Raw genomic sequence first — 20469 nt, 5'->3', positions numbered from 1 at the left:
GGCCTCCAAATTGCCTCTTTTTCCTGCCAGTATAAGTACGGACTGTGTGACGTGCCTACTTGGATGCGGTCACTCATATAATCCTCCACCATTCTATCAATGTTGAGAGAATCATATGCAGTGACAGTAGACGACATGTCCGTAATCGTTGTCAGGTCCTTCAGTCCGGACCAGATGTCAGCATCAGCAGTCGCTCCAGACTGCCCTGCATCACCGCCAGCGGGTGGGCTCGGAATTCTGAGCCTTTTCCTCGCACCCCCAGTTGCGGGAGAATGTGAAGGAGGAGATGTTGACAGGTCGCGTTCCGCTTGACTTGACAATTTTGTCACCAGCAGGTCTTTCAACCCCAGCAGACCTGTGTCTGCCGGAAAGAGAGATCCAAGGTAGGCTTTAAATCTAGGATCGAGCACGGTGGCCAAAATGTAGTGCTCTGATTTCAACAGATTGACCACCCGTGAATCCTTGTTAAGCGAATTAAGGGCTGCATCCACAAGTCCCACATGCCTAGCGGAATCGCTCCGTGTTAGCTCCTCCTTCAATGCCTCCAGCTTCTTCTGCAAAAGCCTGATGAGGGGAATGACCTGACTCAGGCTGGCAGTGTCTGAACTGACTTCACGTGTGGCAAGTTCAAAGGGCATCAGAACCTTGCACAACGTTGAAATCATTCTCCACTGCACTTGAGACAGGTGCATTCCACCTACTATATCGTGCTCAATTGTATAGGCTTGAATGGCCTTTTGCTGCTCCTCCAACCTCTGAAGCATATAGAGGGTTGAATTCCACCTCGTTACCACTTCTTGCTTCAGATGATGGCAGGGCAGGTTCAGTAGTTTTTGGTGGTGCTCCAGTTTTCTGTACGTGGTGCCTGTACGCCGAAAGTGTCCCGCAATTCTTCTGGCCACCGACAGCATCTCTTGCACGGCCCTGTCGTTTTTTAAAAAATTCTGCACCACCAAATTCAAGGTATGTGCAAAACATGGGACGTGCTGGAATTGGCCCAGATTTAATGCACACACAATATTGCTGGCGTTGTCCGATGCCACAAATCCACAGGAGAGTCCAATTGGGGTAAGCCATTCCGCGATGATCTTCCTCAGTTGCCGTAAGAGGTTTTCAGCTGTGTGCGTATTCTGGAAAGCGGTGATACAAAGCGTAGCCTGCCTAGGAAAGAGTTGGCGTTTGCGAGATGCTGCTACTGGTGCCGCCGCTGCTGTTCTTGCGGCGGGAGTCCATACATCTACCCAGTGGGCTGTCACAGTCATATAGTCCTGACCCTGCCCTGCTCCACTTGTCCACATGTCCGTGGTTAAGTGGACATTGGGTACAGCTGCATTTTTTAGGACACTGGTGACTCTTTTTCTGAGGTCTGTGTACATTTTCGGTATCGCCTGCCTAGAGAAATGGAACCTAGATGGTATTTGGTACCGGGGACACAGTACCTCCAACAAGTCTCTAGTTGGCTCTGCAGTAATGATGGATACCGGAACCACGTTTCTCACCACCCAGGATGCCAAGGCCTCAGTTATCCGCTTTGCAGTAGGATGACTGCTGTGATATTTCATCTTCCTCGCAAAGGACTGTTGAACAGTCAATTGCTTACTGGAAGTAGTACAAGTGGGCTTACGACTTCCCCTCTGGGATGACCATCGACTCCCAGCGGCAACAACAGCAGCGCCAGCAGCAGTAGGCGTTACACGCAAGGATGCATCGGAGGAATCCCAGGCAGGAGAGGACTCGTCAGACTTGCCAGTGACATGGCCTGCAGGACTATTGGCATTCCTGGGGAAGGAGGAAATTGACACTGAGGGAGTTGGTGGGGTGGTTTGCGTGAGCTTGGTTACAAGAGGAAGGGATTTACTGGTCAGTGGACTGCTTCCGCTGTCACCCAAAGTTTTTGAACTTGTCACTGACTTATTATGAATGCGCTGCAGGTGACGTATAAGGGAGGATGTTCCGAGGTGGTTAACGTCCTTACCCCTACTTATTACAGCTTGACAAAGGGAACACACGGCTTGACACCTGTTGTCCGCATTTGTGGTGAAATACCTCCACACCGAAGAGCTGATTTTTTTGGTATTTTCACCTGGCATGTCAACGGCCATATTCCTCCCACGGACAACAGGTGTCTCCCCGGGTGCCTGACTTAAACAAACCACCTCACCATCAGAATCCTCCTGGTCAATTTCCTCCCCAGCGCCAGCAACACCCATATCCTCCTCATCCTGGTGTACTTCAACACTGACATCTTCAATCTGACTATCAGGAACTGGACTGCGGGTGCTCCTTCCAGCACTTGCAGGGGGCATGCAAATAGTGGAAGGCGCATGCTCTTCACGTCCAGTGTTGGGAAGGTCAGGCATCGCAAACGACACAATTGGACTCTCCTTGTGGATTTGGGATTTCAAAGAACGCACAGTTCTTTGCGGTGCTTTTGCCAGCTTGAGTCTTTTCAGTTTTCTAGCGAGAGGCTGAGTGCTTCCATCCTCATGTGAAGCTGAACCACTAGCCATGAACATAGGCCAGGGCCTCAGCCGTTCCTTGCCACTCCGTGTGGTAAATGGCATATTGGCAAGTTTACGCTTCTCCTCCGACAATTTTATTTTAGGTTTTGGAGTCCTTTTTTTTCTGATATTTGGTGTTTTGGATTTGACATGCTCTGTACTATGACATTGGGCATCGGCCTTGGCAGACGACGTTGCTGGCATTTCATCGTCTCGGCCATGACTAGTGGCAGCAGCTTCAGCACGAGGTGGAAGTGGATCTTGATCTTTCCCTAATTTTGGAACCTCAACTTTTTTGTTCTCCATATTTTATAGGCAGAACTAAAAGGCACCTCAGGTAAACAATGGAGATGGATGGATTGGATACTAGTATACAATTATGGACGGACTGCCACGGTTAGGTGGTATAAAAAAACCACGGTTAGGTGGTATATATTATAATAATAATACAATTATGGATGGACGGACTGCCTGCCGACTGCCGACACAGAGGTAGCCACAGCCGTGAACTACCGCACTGTACACTGGTTGATAAAGAGATAGTAGTATACTCGTAACAATTAGGATGACACTATGACGGTATAAAGAATGAAAAAAAAACCACGGTTAGGTGGTAGGTATATAATAATAAATAATACAATTCTGGTCGGACGGACTGCCTGCCGTGTGCCGACACAGAGGTAGCCACAGCCGTGAACTACCGCACTGTACACTGGTTGATAAAGAGATAGTAGTATACTCGTAACAATTAGGATGACACTATGACGGTATAAAGAATGAAAAAAAAAACCACGGTTAGGTGGTAGGTATATAATAATAAATAATACAATTCTGGTCGGACGGACTGCCTGCCGTGTGCCGACACAGAGGTAGCCACAGCCGTGAACTACCGCACTGTACACTGGTTGATAAAGAGATAGTAGTATACTCGTAACAATTAGGATGACACTATGACGGTATAAAGAATGAAAAAAAAACCACGGTTAGGTGGTAGGTATATAATAATAAATAATACAATTCTGGTCGGACGGACTGCCTGCCGTGTGCCGACACAGAGGTAGCCACAGCCGTGAACTACCGCACTGTACACTGGTTGATAAAGAGATAGTAGTATACTCGTAACAATTAGGATGACACTATGACGGTATAAAGAATGAAAAAAAAACCACGGTTAGGTGGTAGGTATATAATAATAAATAATACAATTCTGGTCGGACGGACTGCCTGCCGTGTGCCGACACAGAGGTAGCCACAGCCGTGAACTACCGCACTGTACACTGGTTGATAAAGAGATAGTAGTATACTCGTAACAATTAGGATGACACTATGACGGTATAAAGAATGAAAAAAAAACCACGGTTAGGTGGTAGGTATATAATAATAAATAATACAATTCTGGTCGGACGGACTGCCTGCCGTGTGCCGACACAGAGGTAGCCACAGCCGTGAACTACCGCACTGTACACTGGTTGATAAAGAGATAGTAGTATACTCGTAACAATTAGGATGACACTATGACGGTATAAAGAATGAAAAAAAAAACCACGGTTAGGTGGTAGGTATATAATAATAAATAATACAATTCTGGTCGGACGGACTGCCTGCCGTGTGCCGACACAGAGGTAGCCACAGCCGTGAACTACCGCACTGTACACTGGTTGATAAAGAGATAGTAGTATACTCGTAACAATTAGGATGACACTATGACGGTATAAAGAATGAAAAAAAAAACCACGGTTAGGTGGTAGGTATATAATAATAAATAATACAATTCTGGTCGGACGGACTGCCTGCCGTGTGCCGACACAGAGGTAGCCACAGCCGTGAACTACCGCACTGTACACTGGTTGATAAAGAGATAGTAGTATACTCGTAACAATTAGGATGACACTATGACGGTATAAAGAATGAAAAAAAAACCACGGTTAGGTGGTAGGTATATAATAATAAATAATACAATTCTGGTCGGACGGACTGCCTGCCGTGTGCCGACACAGAGGTAGCCACAGCCGTGAACTACCGCACTGTACACTGGTTGATAAAGAGATAGTAGTATACTCGTAACAATTAGGATGACACTATGACGGTATAAAGAATGAAAAAAAAACCACGGTTAGGTGGTAGGTATATAATAATAAATAATACAATTCTGGTCGGACGGACTGCCTGCCGTGTGCCGACACAGAGGTAGCCACAGCCGTGAACTACCGCACTGTACTGTGTCTGCTGCTAATATAGACTGGTTGATATTTAAAGAGATATTAGTAGTATACAACAATACTATACTGGTGGTCAGGCACTGGTCACCACTCCTGCAGCAAAAGTGTGCACTGTTAATTAATATAATTGTACTCCTGGCTCCTGCTAACAACCTGCAGTGCTCCCCAGTCTCCCCCACAATTAATTATAAGCTTTTAATTTATACATTGATGACTGTGCAGCACACTGGGCTGAGCTGAGTGCACACAGACTGAGTCACACTGTGTGACTGACTGTGCTGTGTATCGTTTTTTTTTTCAGGCAGAGAACGGATATAGCAGAGAGAAGTGAACGGATATATTATATTAAATAAAAGTTAACTAGCAACTGCACTGGTCACTGACTGTGGTAAACTAACTCTGTCTGCGACTCTGCACAATCTCTCTCTCTCTATCTAATCTATCTCTATTCTAATGGAGAGGACGCCAGACACGTCCTCTCCCTATCAATCTCAATGCACGAGTGAAAATGGCGGCGACGCGCGGCTCCTTATATAGAATCCGAGTCTCGCGATAGAATCCGAGCCTCGCGAGAATCCGACAGCGTCATGATGACGTTCGGGCGCGCTCGGGTTAACCGAGCAAGGCGGGAAGATCCGAGTCGCTCGGACCCGTGAAAAAAAACATGAAGTTCGGGCGGGTTCGGATTCCGAGGAACCGAACCCGCTCATCTCTAGTCTGTACCAGTAACAACACAACCCTTATGATGTAGTCCCACCCCCTCATTATACATTCACACCACCCACTGCAGAATAGCTACTCCCACATCCCAGTCCCAAACACTGGATCATCGGGAAGTACGCAAGTGTACTGATTTTTTACAGCAAGTGCCGCGCTACAAGTGGTTTTCAATAAACAAGAACCCCAACTTAGGGGCCCAATTATCAACAAGTTTTAGCCTTTTAAAACTCATTGCGTATGATAAATGGTGCTCCAGCCAAACAGCTCCCAACTGTCATTTTTTCAAACACATGACAGTTGGGAGTTGATTGGCTGGAGCACCGTTTATAGGGGGTGATTCCGAGTTGTTCGCTCGCTAGCTGCTTTTAGCAGCATTGCACACGCTAGGCCGCCGCCCTCTGGGGGTGTATCTTAGCTTAGCAGAATTGCGAACGAAAGATTGGCAGAATAGCGAAAAGAAATTTCTTAGCAGTTTCTGAGTAGCTCCAGACCTACTCACAAATAGCGATCAGCTCAGGCTGTTTCGTTCCTGGTTTGACGTCACACACACGCCCAGCGTCCGGCCAGCCACTCCCCCGTTTCTCCAGACACTCCCGCGTTTTTCCCTGGCATGCCTGCGTTTTTCCACACACTCCCAGAAAACGGTCAGTTTCCGCCCAGAAACACCTACTTCCTGTCAATCACACTCCGATCACTTCAACGATGAAAAATCTTCGTTCGGGCGTGAGTAAATCTACCAAGTTTTGTGGTAAAATACTAACCACGGGGGTAATTCCAAGTTGATCGCAGCAGGAATTTAGGGGGTCATTCCGAGTTGTTCGCTCGCAAGCTGCTTTTAGCAGCTTTGCACACGCTAAGCCGCCGCCTACTGGGAGTGAATCTTAGCTTCTCAAAATTGCGAACGAAAGATTCGCAATATTGCGAAAAGACTTCTCTGTGCAGTTTCTGAGTAGCTCGAGACTTACTCTTCCAGTGCGATCAGTTCAGTGCTTGTCGTTCCTGGTTTGATGTCACAAACACACCCAGCGTTTCTCCAGCCACTCCCGCGTTTTTCCCAGAAACGGTAGCGTTTTTTCGCACACACCCATAAAACGGCCAGTTTCCGCCCAGAAACACCCACTTCCTGTCAATCACATTACGATCACCAGAACGAAGAAAAAACCTCGTAATGCCGTGAGTAAAATTCCTAACTGCATAGCAAATTTACTTGGTGCAGTCGCACTGCGGACATTGCGCATGCGCATTAGCGACTAATCGCTCCGTTGCGACAAAAAAATAACGAGCGAACAACTCGGAATGACCCCCTTAGTTAGCAATTGTGCACTGCAGGGGAGGCAGATATGACATGTGCAGAAAGAGTTAGATTTGGGTGGGTTATTTTGTTTCCGTGCAGGGTAAATACTGGCTGCTTTATTTTTACACTGCAAATTAGATTGCAGATTGAACACACCACACCCAAATCTAACTCTCTCTGCACATGTTAAATCTGCCTCCCCTGCAGTGCACATGGTTTTGCCCAATTGCTAACTAAATTCCTGCTGCGATCAACTTGGAATTACCCCCCACATGCGCACTGCGAACCATGCGCATGCGCATTTTTGCCTTAATCGCTCCGTTGCGAAAATCGGCAATGGGCGAACAACTCGGAATGACCCCCATAATACGCAATAAGTTTTAAATAGCTAAAACTCCAGATAGTCGTCGCCCATAGGGGAGTGTATTTTCACTATGCAAGTGTGCGATCGCATGTGTAGCAGAGCTGCACAAACAGATTTTGTGCAGCCTCTGCGCAGCCCAGGACTTACTCAGCCACTGCGATCACATCAGCCTGTCCGGGACCGGATTTGACTTTAGACACCCGCCCTGCAAACGCTTGGTCACGCCTGCGTTTTTCCAGACACTCCCTGTAAACGGTCAGTTGTCAGTCACCCACAGATGGCCTCTTCCTGTCAATCTCCTTACGAACGCCTGTGCGAATGGATCCTTTGCACAAACCCGTCGCTGCCCGGCGATCTGCTTTGCAGCCGTCCATCGCGCCTGCGCATTGCGGTGCATATGCATGTGCAGTTCAGATCTGTTCGCCCGCTGAGCGTAGACGCACAGCAGCGTTCAGGTCTGAATTACCCCCTTTATTCAGAGACATTACACGATGTGCTGATGGAAAAAGGGCAGCCATTCCACTTTGGAGATAAATTACTGCTCCGTCACAATGTGCAGCGTTAGCCAGTTTGTGCTAGGCTTTATCTGCATTGCTCCGGATTGTGCACTTAGTGGGTCTATCTAGTGATTGTTTTCACAAGCAAGCTGGTATGTGATGGAATGTATAATCACTGTGTTTCATCATACTGGTCAGATAAAATAATCTCACCATAGCTGCTTAACCCCTGGGAGGCCAACACTTGGTACTATTACATTACTGGGACACTGCATGGACCAAAATGTTGAAGCATGTGTTACTGAAGCCTGTGTTTTATAGTATATTCATACTTACCTACTTTGAATGTCTCCTCTCCGGGAGAAGCCCGTAGAGGAGACGCTGCAGGAGACTTCAGGAGGCGGGCTGTGACATCATCAAGCCCCGCCCCCACATCAGTCCGGAAAATGCAGCTATTCGTGAGTCCGCGGGAAGGGGGTGGGGCTAAAATGACACGATAAGCGTAATTTTAACCCCTTCCCCACTCCACGGACCCGCAAACTCAGGAGAGTATCTCTCCATCCTGCCCCGCATCACTAGGATTGAAGCATGCTTACCTACATTCTGGCTGCTCTCTGCGGGAGAGAGGAGCCAGGTCGGCTCAGAGGGCGGGCAGGGGAGGCTGTGACGTGGCTGAGGGTGTGGGACGGAGGCGGGATGGGGGCGGAGTCACTGTGACACCTCATTTAAGCCACGCCCCCACTCTGTAATGCCGCGATCACCGGCATTACACTGCAGGGGGCGTGGCTATGATGACGCGATTCAGCAAGAATCGCGTCATCAACTGCCCGGACCGCCCACTTTACACACTAAGTGGGCAGACGGGCAGGGGGACCCCGCGAATCGGGAGACTTGCCTGCTCTTCCGGGGGGCCGGGAGGGTCACCCGATTTTCGGGAGCCTCCCGGCCATTCCGGGAGAGTAGGCAAGTATGGATTGAAGCAGGATGCGGGAGACCTGCCTACTCTTCCGGGGGGTGCGGGGGGCTACCCCCAAATAACAGGATCCTCCCGCAGCTTCTGGGAGAGTAGGCAAGTATGAGAGTATATTACAGGGGTAAGCAATCTGTGGCACTACAAATCCCAGCTTGCATGATGATGCAGCACTACCACAGTTGTAGCATGCAACCAGGGCCCTGTGAGCCGTGGCCCCTTGTCGTGTGTGCTTGCACAGTGACATGCAAGGGCAGCTTCACAGCCCCAGTCTGTCCCTGCATGCAGTCCTGTGGTAGGGCATGCTGGGATGTGTAGTCCCACAGCAGCCTGAGACTTGAGTATTATTCTGATGGCCACATTTTGCTTGAAATCCAGTACAGAACAAAAACTCCTAAACATCACATGGTGTAACATACTGTACAGCTACGTTACCCTCCCATGCCATTATCCACACCCCTGACCAGCTAGTTATAAAGTGCCCACCAGTAGCTTCTATTTAATGTGCTGACAGCTGGCAATGCAGAACCGCAGGATGGTGGATGGGCATAAATAAACATTACATGGCATCAAACAACCAAACATGAATTGGTGTTACAGGAAACCTTCTCAGAAGGGGGTGACGCTCACGTTCATCTCTCTGCATGGTCCTCTCGTGGCGCCAGCACCGCGCAGCTTGCGGAGAGCTGTAGAGCGCTTTACCATTGATTAGGGAGACTGAAGAGCCAGTTACGGCCAGCGCTGCGGGGAAAAGCAGCGAGCACCGCTGTAAAAGACAACGCCGGCAGGCTCTCCCTGCTCCAAACACAGATCATACTAAATTAAATTGATCTTTGAGAAATAGAGAAATCTACAGAAGTCTGGCTTATTCCTGCAAGCACTGAGAACCGGAGACATAACGAGCTCGTAAGCGTTTGTGCTTAGCGCAGCTGACATATTACCCTTCACCGCGGCGTTAAAGCGCTCGGGGCCTTAAAGGCGAATTCAGCCTAACATTCATTTTTGCCGTATATCTCAATATCTGTCCAGAAAAACAGCCGGATTACTCTACGCATGGAATCTTACTGCTCCTCATCTATAGTTTGTCATGTATATTTGTTGCCAACTAGGATAAAGGCAATTACTGTGCGTCTCCAATGTACATGAGAGCGAACTAGTGCAACACATACTGGGCGGGATGTACTAATGTACATCGCCGCCCTGCGCCACGATGCTGATCGCATATGTACTAACATATGCGATCAGCATTGCGCAGGACAGCTCTTCCGATAAGAGCTGTCCTCCGCGATGCGCAGCGGCAGCCTGACTTCCGGCATTCGGCCCCAGGAGTCAGTCTGCGCATGCGCGGGGTGGCGGGGGCGGCCGCAGGGCATGCTGGGAGGGATCCGATCGGATCCCTCACACAGCGCCGCGGAAAGAAGCCCATAGGCTTCTATGGACTATCGCCAACTAAAGCTGGCGTACCCCGCAGCGGTGCTGACCTGCCGGACGTGGGTTAGTACATCAGGAAAATGCGGTAAACAGGAGGTTTACCGCATTTTCCGCTTAGTACATCCCGCCCACTGTAGGGGCTTATTCTGAGTCCGACGGACGCAAATGACAAGTTGTAGCATACAGCGATCCCCAGCCGCATGGAACTTGTCTCTATCTGTCTTTCTGTGTCATACTGTATAGTGGTAATACTTCATGAATGTTCCTCACGGGTGCTGTTTGTGAGGGCACTGGGCAAAGCTTGTGCACGTGGGCACTGGTGCAAGTACACCAATGTACTTGTACTCTATGAGCGTGTTGCACAAAAGTGGGTGTGGCCACGCGTCACGAGGGGCATGGCCACTCATAACAGGGGAGTGTCAGCATGACACGCCACCCGTTTCTTGTCATTCTAGGAACATTCCTCTCCATTCTATTTCAAATACACCTTACCTACAGTATATGAAGGTTTCACTGCAATGGGGAACCTCAGAAGAAACGGATCCTCCCTGGGCAGACAGTGTCGGTATTCACTATTCATGTAGGAGATCGCCTGGTCTGGAAGATGTTCGTTGGCGTAGGAAATAAATACAAGGAGACTTCCTGCCCCCTGTATCCCGTCCAGACTCCTGCCCCTTATGTCTCTCCACAGTGGTGTCAAGAAGGGGAGGAGCAGGTACTCTTTTACTGGGCCCAGGATGGCTGGAGGGGCCCGGCAGTGGTCCGGACCCTGATGCCCCCCTTATCCTTTTCCGTTGCAGACATTAGGCATTTTGGGCATGCAGAGATAGGACGTGTTGCCGGGTGCTGGGCGAGAGGCAGAATCAGTTAGTCCTCTCTCTTCCACGGTCACACCAGCCCCGCAGCCTCCGGCCCACCAAACCCTTTACCGGCACCCCCCTATGCGGTGTGCGTGACCACTTCACAGACGCACATAGCTTTTTATTTTGCAGATTTTCTGAGGAGGGGGACTGGCCACACCTACCTGTATTGGCCATGCCCCCTCCCAATACCGGGGCCCAGCAGAGCTGTTGGTGCCCCTGTCTCTCCAGCCTCCTGCTCTTTGTGTCTCTCCAGCCTCGTGCCTCGTCTCTCCAGCCTCCCATCACTACTGAACCCCCTCCCCTGTGTCAGACACAAAAACATAACAAACTGTGTCCCGACGGCGGCATTGGGGTCGAGCGGTACAGCATAGCAGCTACTAATTTCTTAATGAAATGCCATACCACCCCGTACTGCCATACTTTCACCACTGCACGTGGGTCACTTCCAAGTGGAGCCAGGTAGTAGGATTGGAAGATGTTCATACTGTACATACAGGCTGATAGAGGCCGTGAGGTGGAAAAGGGTAAGATAAGAGCCTAATTTTACCAGAAATGCTCTGCGTATGGCAATCGTCTCATGTTTTATTAACTAAGAAGAACATATAGTGGGAGATTCGTTCACTAATTTGAGACTGACGGTCCTATCAACTGTTTTCCCTCCAAAAAATATGTATAAAAAAAAAGCACTTTATGTATGTTTTTTGTTTTTTTTCAGTATGGGCCAAATGTATTAAAGAGGTAACGTATGAGATATCAGTATACCGACAGCGGCATCCCACCTGCCGGTATACCGCTCGCCACAGGTTCTGTTCCCACTCGGTTGGTGGCGTGGACCCACCAACTGAGTGGGAATTACGGGGGAGGGGGGGGGTGTCGCCATCCTGACTGCCGGCAATATGTCGGCTGTCAAGATTCCGGCGTCAGGCTACTGAACGCCGGGATATCGACAGCCGGCATTATAACTACATCCTCTAAGAAAACCGCTGTTCCTATGTCCTCTATGGCAACGTCAATTTTTCAAGTCCGCCCGTCTCCAGAAAAGCTTTTATTGTCAGTGTTTGAAGGATCTGCAGGTGGTGTTAGCTGTCAGTTCTGCAGAGGCTGCATTGGTGAGAGGGAATCTATTTTTGGGGGGAGTAGACATCATTTGTCAAATGGGTGGAGTCACGATAACAGAACTGCATCAATATGCCTCCTGCACTTGCAAGAGCCCAGTGAAAAACACTATAGAACAGTAGTTCCCAAACTCGGTTTCATTTCACCCTTATTTACTAAGCCTTGGACGGAGATAAAAGTACCAGCCAATCAGCTCCTAACTGTCATTTGACAAACACAGCCTGTAACATAGCAGTTAGGAGCTGATTGGCTGGGACTTAATCTCTGTCCACTTTATTTCCGTCCAAGGCTTAGTAAATATAGACCCTTAACACTTCAGGTTTAAAAGATATCAGTGGCGCAGCACAGATAGTTAAATCATATTGACTGATGTACTAATTAATACCCCTTTTACACTCGCAGAAAAATCCCGGGATATTGCACGTGAACGCGCATCATCCCGGGATTTTTCTCAGTGTAAATGGGTACAGGGACAATTTCCCGGGACGAGCATCCCGGGATTTCATCCCAGGTCTAAAGCAGGGTTGAACCCGGGACCGTCCCGGGAAGCTGCCAGTGTAAACGGGTATACCGGGTCAAGGCGACCCGGCACCCGTTCTCTTCATAGGAGGAGGCGGTGCTTGGAGAAGATTATCTCCAAGCACCGCCTCTGGGAGACTCAGCGGTGACGTCACTGACCCGGCAATATGCCGGGTCAGACCGCTAATGTGAAAGGGTCATTCCCAGGAATGTGTCCCGGCAAATATACCGGGACACATTCCCGGGAATGAACTTTCCTGCGAGTGTAAAAGGGGTATAAGTGACCTGTGGCCAAGCATGGATATACTTAAAACGTGGACAGTTAGGGTGCCTTGAGGACCAAGGATTGGAAACCTCTGCTATAGAAGCTGTTCACTAACGCAGGTCTAGTATTGCAACAGTACGGCAACTCACAGCATCCAATCAAATACTTGCTTTCATTAGTTTGCCTTGCACTAGACTAGACCAATCAGAAGCTGCACCTATGCTTTGTAACTAACATCCTGTGCCCCCTAGTGGCCGAAAGGTAATACTAAACCTGCTGCACATGAGGCAGAGATCTGAGTCGGCCTTTTGACCTAATGTTGCAATAATCTACAATAATTGACAAAACTGACCTTTTGCTGCCTCTTCGGAGTTTATATAAGTTCAGTGACTCCGTCTAGTACCAAAACCATCAAAATCAGCAGCTGTACTGAAAAAACTATAATCACTCGTTCGCAGAGAAGCAGCGAGTGCCGCAGATTCGCGGAAACGTCTTCAGCTGAGGTAACTAAGTACAAGGGTAATGATAATGTGTCAGGTCATTTTATAATCATTTCATAGCAGATAGTGCAAGACGGGTAATTGCTTGGCAATGTTATAAAGTAGAATATTCTATAAAAAGATATAATAATGTAGTACTTTTATTAGAGGTAAAATAATAATAAAAATATACTTTTGTGCCACAGAAAAATATTAATTAAAAAAAATCAGGGATTAATTGTTCACAAGGATGTGTTATTGCCGTCTTTCTAATTTCTATGCAGTTGGGTTATGTAAATGCGCCTTCCTTCCCTTTTATTAATATCTGCCATATGCACCAGTGTGAAAGTGGGAGTGCGCTACCTTAAACATCTTGTGCATGTGGGGTGCATGTCATTTGCTGGAACAAGTTGTCATAATAAACCAATAATAATAACTGTACTTGATAATCCTCACACAAAAGCACAGTAATCTCTGCGAACCTGTATTTATTCTCTCCTGCGTCCCGTCTGCTAGAACATTTATTTCGTTTTACGTGAGTTTTTCCAGTTGTCCCATTTCTTTGTGCACTATTAGGGTTTGTCGCTATGAAAGGTTAATACATCTCTGTATTTTGATAAATACAGATGTATCCTCATACAGCTAGCCATGTGACGCAAAACACCTGACACGGGTGAGCTGGCAGGTCCAGTACGACTTTACTAGTGCCGGGTGTCTTTTTGGAACCCTAACCTCCCCCTTCCGCAGCTTAACCCTAACCGTTCTCTCCCGCAGCCTAACCCTAACCTTCCCCTCCAGGAACCTTAACGCTAACCCCGCGTAGTCTAACCCTAACTTTCTCCTTCCCCAGCCTAACCCTAACCGTTCTCTCCCGCAGTCTAACCCTAACCTTCCCCTCCAGGAACCTTAACCCTAACCCCGCGTAGCGTAACCCTAACCTCCCCCTTCCGCAGCCTAACCCTAAACGTCCCCTCCCACAGTCTAGCCCTAACACTCCCCCTCCCCCCGCTCCCGCATGCCTAACCTAAACCATCTCCAGCCCTGTAGCTTAACCCCATACCTCCCAACTTTGTAGATAATAGGGTCGGGACGCTTGCGCGGTGTAGCCGTGCGCCCCGAAAAAGGAGTCGGACGTGGCTTGATGTTATAGGGCGTGGCCTCTGCAGAGTGGGCATGGTTGAGCATCACGGACCCGTTTTTAGGCATTTTGGGGGCGTGCCCAGCGCTCCCCGAGCAGCTGGGCAGCCCCCTGCTCCCCTCTCAGCATTGAATAGATGCTGTGCGTGTGCGCACAACATCTATTCATATTCAGAGATCACTTGCTGCTTTGCAGAGCAGCGGGTGATCAAAGCCTCCCCAACTGCCCCCTCCCCGCCCCCGCGGGACACTGCGACCCGCGGGAGGGACAGCGGGACAATGTCCGAAAATCGGGACAGTTGGGAGGTATGTTACCCTGACCCACCGCCTCGTACCTGACCTTAACCCCAGGGCAGGGGCGCTTCTAGAGAGGAGGAGACCCGTGTGCAGACTCCGTTTGGGCCCCCTGCTCTTTAGCTGGCAGTGCTGTAGACTCTGGTCACTAGGGAACACTAGCGCTGTCCCAAAGTCTCGTGCGCATGCGCAAATCTCTGGAAAATTGGCTGCCGCGACATTTACCGGAGATTTGCTTAGAGAAACTGCTGCCGACGTGTGTGGGACCCCCTTGCACCGCACACACTGTAAATACGCCAGTGCCCCAGAGCCAGTACCTATCTCTGGGATGTGTCGGGATTCTGACCATCGGTATCTGGTTGTTGATATTCTGTTGGTATCCTGACTAATCAGATCCTGACTTCATCCACTGAGGGCACATCTGTATTCCACCAATTACTCAATCTTCTAGGCACTGGCGTATCTATAATGGGTGCAGTGTGTGCGGTGCACACGGGCCCCTGAGTCCAGAGGGGGCCCACACTGCACCCTTTTCTTCTATACTTACCTTTCCGCCGTCCATCGGCGACTGTGTGTGGGCCCCCTCCTCCCCTGTAGCCGTCACTGCCGCTGCTAGCGAACTGAGCACTAGAGACTCTGGCACAGTGCCAGAGTCTACAGCACATGCGCAGGACTTCGGAAAAATGGCGCAGCGGCCATTTTTCAGAGTCCTGCGCGTGCACTGTAGACGGCTACAGGAGAGGAGGGGGCCCACACACGGGTCCCCTCCTCTCTAGAAACGCCGCTGCTTCTAGGGTGCTGCCAAAAGACACTTATGGGGGTAAATGTAAGGGTTTTATTTCCCCTTCACCCTACACAGGAAGGGGGATTCGGCCTTTGCATGGTGTAGCTTATATATAGAGTGACAAATAGAAAGTGTTGAAATATATATATATATATATATATATATATATATATATATTAATTATACTGGATTTTTTAACGTTTGTCATATCTACTTTGTACATTTTTATATGTAGAGTTCCTGTAGAAATCCTGCCTAGAGGATGGAGGTGGCATTTGTATTATGCCACGAGTAGACTGGATGCCCAATGTCCGCCCTGGCTGCCTCCTTTCCCTGTCATTGGGCCACTAATGCAATGCTCCCGCCATGACAGGGACCAGCAGGGGGCTCCCTTTGCCACCTACTTCAAACAGGGCCCTCATCTGTGTGACATAAAATTCTATGGTAAAAGTATAGGCCAAATTCTGGTGAATGTTATTTCCTCACCCAATATGGCTGCCTACACTGTGTGGCGCGTCATTCCTCAGTGATGTCACTCTTCTTATTGTAAATACATATTGCAGCCATTCCTTACAAGATTCCATTGCCACCTGTTTTTCTAGCATTTTTAGGCCAGAAATGAGGATTTGGACTGTGTCTGGGGGCTCATTATGGTGTTGGCACAGGCATTATGAAAATACATTTGCCATTTCTTTGTAGCTAGATGACTAAATCAAGCTGTTTCAGGCCTCGGCGGTCTCCTTCATGCCTCATGAATCATTGACTTGATTTAATAATTGCAAAAAAAATTTCACTCTTCTATCAATAACCCCTATGACTCCATGTCAGGAGAGCCGTTCATATTTCTCAAAACACTTGTCGACTCTCATTGATTTTCACATTAATTTTCATTTTTAATATAAGAAACCTTGTTAGAGCGTGGTTTGGGAATCAGCACCCTCTTATGAAGTTATTTACATATTTGTGGGCAAACAGAAGGTCAGGAGTTCTGTAACAGTCTGTCTTATGAGGCATTAGCAGAGCAACGGAAAACAGGTGCCTCACTCATCTACTGTAGCGAACGTTATGTTCATGGCCAAGCCCCATTACTGCTGACTATGACCATTTATCTTGCAATTCTACATCAGGAAAAGTTGGGAGTTATAGTAGAGGCAGCCATTTTGTGTCCTGGCTATACCTGTGGTCTACATACAACTGAGGCAGCCATTTTGTGAGCTGAAGTAGTATCTACATTAGTATGGCTTCAGCCCACAAAATGGCTGTTGGGTCATATTAAACCATGACAGGGGACTAGGGACAGTGGTTATTTTGCACACTCCGAAGGAAAGGGTGCTCCTGGAAAAGTGGGTGTGGTCTCACAACAAGGGCATGGCCTTGCAACAAGGAGCCTGGACTCACTTGGGAATGCCGTATCCGTATGTCGGGGAGAGGGTTATGCCTTGGAGAGGCAGAGGGTGGCAGGAGAGAGAGGGCAATGAAAATATAACGACACAGGGGAGAGGTAGAGAGTGAGGCAGTAGGTGAGAGGGAGAGGCAGTGGGAGAGAGGCAAAGGGTGATGGAAATAGGCAGTGGTGACAGGGAGACAGTGGATGACTGGGGAAGCAGTATATGACAGCTGTGTGCCCTCAGCCAGGGGCAGTTTGGAAGCGGGGGTGATCATTGCGGCAGCAGTCTCCCTTTACCCACAGCTTCTGTGTGCTGGGCTGTGGACACGGGTTGCTGTGCTGCCACTGACAGGCAAGGGGGAAGGGGATTAGTACTGGCTCCCCCCCCCCTCTCTTGGTGCCCCTGCTCCATTTCTGCCCCATTGCACTGTGCCCCCCTGTCTCTGCCCACTGTTCTTTCTGTGGACCCTCTCAGCTTCCCAGTTCCCTGTACTCGCTTCTCCTGCTCGGGTCCCGGTGTACAGTGATCACATACTCTAGCCAGAGAAGACTAGGATCCTAGATTTTGGGAGGGGCTGACAGAAAGTCGCTCGCTGACTGAAGTTTTCCGTTAAAGGGATATTTGGAATCGCAAGTGGTAATCAGTTGGAAGACGCACATTTCTCGAAGTCGCTTCCTATTGTTTATTTTCTTTGGAGAAACCGAATTGCGGCTTTGACAGACGTGCCTGATCCACGGCCCACTTTGTACAACATCTTTAGCTGTCATGATTTTTAAAAATTTCTTCTGTCCAGAACTATGAATAATTACTGGGTGATCCATTAAGGGCTGTGACAAACCGCAGAGCGTCATTTCCCCTCAGGTGAAATACAACTTGCTAAAACTCAGTGTTACACTCCTTAATCTCAGGAGACTTCTTCCCATTGTTACCAACTGCGGCCTGTCTGTTGGGTTTATCAGACGGACCAGTGCACATCGGCGTTCCGTGGCAGGATGCAGTGTGGTGCGGTCTATTGCAACAGCTCCATGCTCTGTCACTAGACGTCTGCAAACACTGTGATAATACGAGACGGCTTCCCCTTCAGGCTAGAGATCTAAAAATATATAACGCTTCTCTAAAGCCCATTCCCTGATCTGGCATATGTCCTTTCTCAGGCAGAGTAGCACTCAGCACCGCGGCACAGTATATATCTGATAATATGTACAGGAATTAACTATCTCGGCTCACTGCGCTGCATGTCAGGACCACAGATAAAGAGCAAGTGATGCATTCATTCCAGGGGCCAACATTACCATCTGACACCCATCCATTGCACCTTTTATATATACGCTGTGCTGATGTACAAATGGAACTGGCTTCCACCAAACTTTCATTCCCACGAGCAGCGAATGGGAACATGAGGAAATATTTTTTTTTACATTTTTATATCTCTCTAGGGGCTAGATGTACTAAGCTCCTAACTGCCACGTCACAGGTCCTGTTTAAAAAAATGACCATTAGGAGCTGATTGGCTGGTACTTCATCACTCTCCGCTTTATCACTTTTTAAGGCTTAGTACATCTGGCCCTAGCTCATCATTTCTCAGCCGGAGGTATCCTCACAAGCAGAGCCGGCCCTAACCAATATGATGCCCTAGGCAAGATTTAGGCTGATGCCCCCTTGCACAGACGCTGGTTCCGACTCTGACCCTGCACCCCTTTCCCAGCACCATCACCCCTCACCCAGAGCAGTCCTCATTTTGGTGCGCCTACCCCCTATATTTTAAATAGGAACAGTGTGCACATTCGGTGCGCAGCCCAAAACGGGGCGTGTTCTTGCTGGGAAGGGGCATGGCCACACTATAATACCCCCAGTTGAAATTACGCCACACAGTAGTGCTACTTTATTCACATTATATCATACAATAGTGTCTCTTATTCACGTCACATCAGTACCACATTACTCCTCACAGTAGTGCCCTTTATTCACATTACACCACACATATTGCTCTTTATTCACAATAGACCACACAGTAGTGCCCCTTATTCACATTACACCACACATATTGCTCTTTATTCACATTACACCACCCTATTGCTCTTTATTCACATTAGACCACACAGTAGTGCCCTTTCTATACGTTACGCCTGTAGTACACCTTATACACATAATGCCGCACATTAGTAATGCATTTCATATACAGATAGAGCCGCAGTCGCACACACAGAATATAGGCATGCCACATATCATTTTAATCAGCAGAAGCTGCTTGTGTCCTTAGGCATTTGCCTAGGTTGCCTATGCCTAGGGCCGGCTCTGCTCACAAGGAGTAATTGACAGCACTTATTGTAGGATGGGGGATTATTTTGCCCAGGGTCAGGGGACCCGGGTGGGGGTGCGGATACAAAGTATCCATGCTCCAGGGATGTCATGGCGCACAATTTCTGTAGCGGACACTGGCATTCCCAATGGGGCATAGGCACGCCCATACAAATTTGGCTATGCCACCTATACCAGCGCCCAGCAGATCTCATGGCAGCCCTGCCCATGATTTTGGAAGGAGATGTTCCACAAGCACATTCAGTACGCTTGTGATGTTCGGGTGGTCGCATACTTTTGGCCGTGAAGTTTATCTGCTGTACGTGGTATCATCAGTGAACTGAGGGGGGCATTTACTAAGCAGTGATAAGAGTGGAGAAGTGAGCCAGTGGAGAAGTTGCCCCATCAACCAATCAGCAGCTCTGTATAATTTTATAGTATGCAAATTCTAGATGTTACTTCAGTGCTGATTGGTTGCCATGGGCAACTTCTCCACTGGCTCACTTCTCCACTCTTATCACTGCTTAGTAAATGTCCCCCTAAATGCTATTCAATGTGAACACTGCCCCCCTCGTAAATGCTGTTCAGTGCATGCTTTATTACTCTCCCGGACACCCGGAAACAGGCTTGGACTGACTCACAGGGGTACAGGAGAATCCACCGGTGGGCCCCACTGCCTGGGGGCCCTCTTCCTGCTCTAAGGATTAGGTTCCAGACTGTGCACTTGAATTATACATTATACATATGTTACCTTATACTGTACTATGGTGTATTGTCTACAGTACATTGCTGTTATTAATCTGGTACATTATCATGCAGCAGCTGAATTTACTTATATATTAATGAAGGGGCCCAGACGTTGCACTCTCTAATGGTTAGTCAAACCAATTAGGTGTTAGGCCACATCCCCTATGCAGACTGGCCACACCCCTAACATGGGTCCCTACCACTGCATTCCCCCGGTGGGCCCTACATGCCCCAGTCCAACACTGCCCGGAAAGGTCCTGGCGGCTTGATAATGAGATTCCAACTCAATCTTGTCATCATGACCTCGCCCCCAGCTATACAAATGCCGGTAACCGCGACATTGTAAAACACCGATATTTTACGATCAAATGTTGCTTTTGTGGAATGAATATCATTTAGATCCATCATTTGTATGTAATGCATACCTCCCAACAGTCCTGATTTTCGCAGGACAGTCCCTTTTTTGGGGACTATCCCGCTGTCCCACCCGCGGGCCGCAGTATCACATGACCGTCATCATCCCAACTGCCGCTATGCTACCCGCATCCCATATAAAGGTTGATACTGAGTTTGTATCATACTT

The 20469-nt window shown here is 48.6% G+C and overlaps 1 protein-coding gene across 5 annotated transcripts in view; it reads left to right on the top strand.

Moving 5' to 3' along the window:
• Positions 1 to 20469, top strand: part of CHRM2 (cholinergic receptor muscarinic 2) — a 367212-nt gene that overhangs the window by 296373 nt on the left and 50370 nt on the right. The window contains exon 1 of one of the 5 annotated variants that reach the window (XR_010179747.1): positions 13173 to 13262. The exons of 3 other annotated variants lie outside the window; for them this stretch is intronic. The gene's annotated coding sequence lies outside the window, so the exon portion shown is untranslated. Of the gene's footprint in view, positions 1 to 13172; positions 13263 to 20469 lie in introns of those variants that run through there. One more of the 5 variants, XM_063929000.1, reaches the window with a different exon arrangement.

Source organism: Pseudophryne corroboree, chromosome 6, assembly GCF_028390025.1.
Source record: "Pseudophryne corroboree isolate aPseCor3 chromosome 6, aPseCor3.hap2, whole genome shotgun sequence".
Taxonomy (NCBI): domain Eukaryota; kingdom Metazoa; phylum Chordata; class Amphibia; order Anura; family Myobatrachidae; genus Pseudophryne; species Pseudophryne corroboree.
Note: the sequence above shows the minus strand (reverse complement) of the source record. Positions and strands in the feature narration are given on the sequence as shown.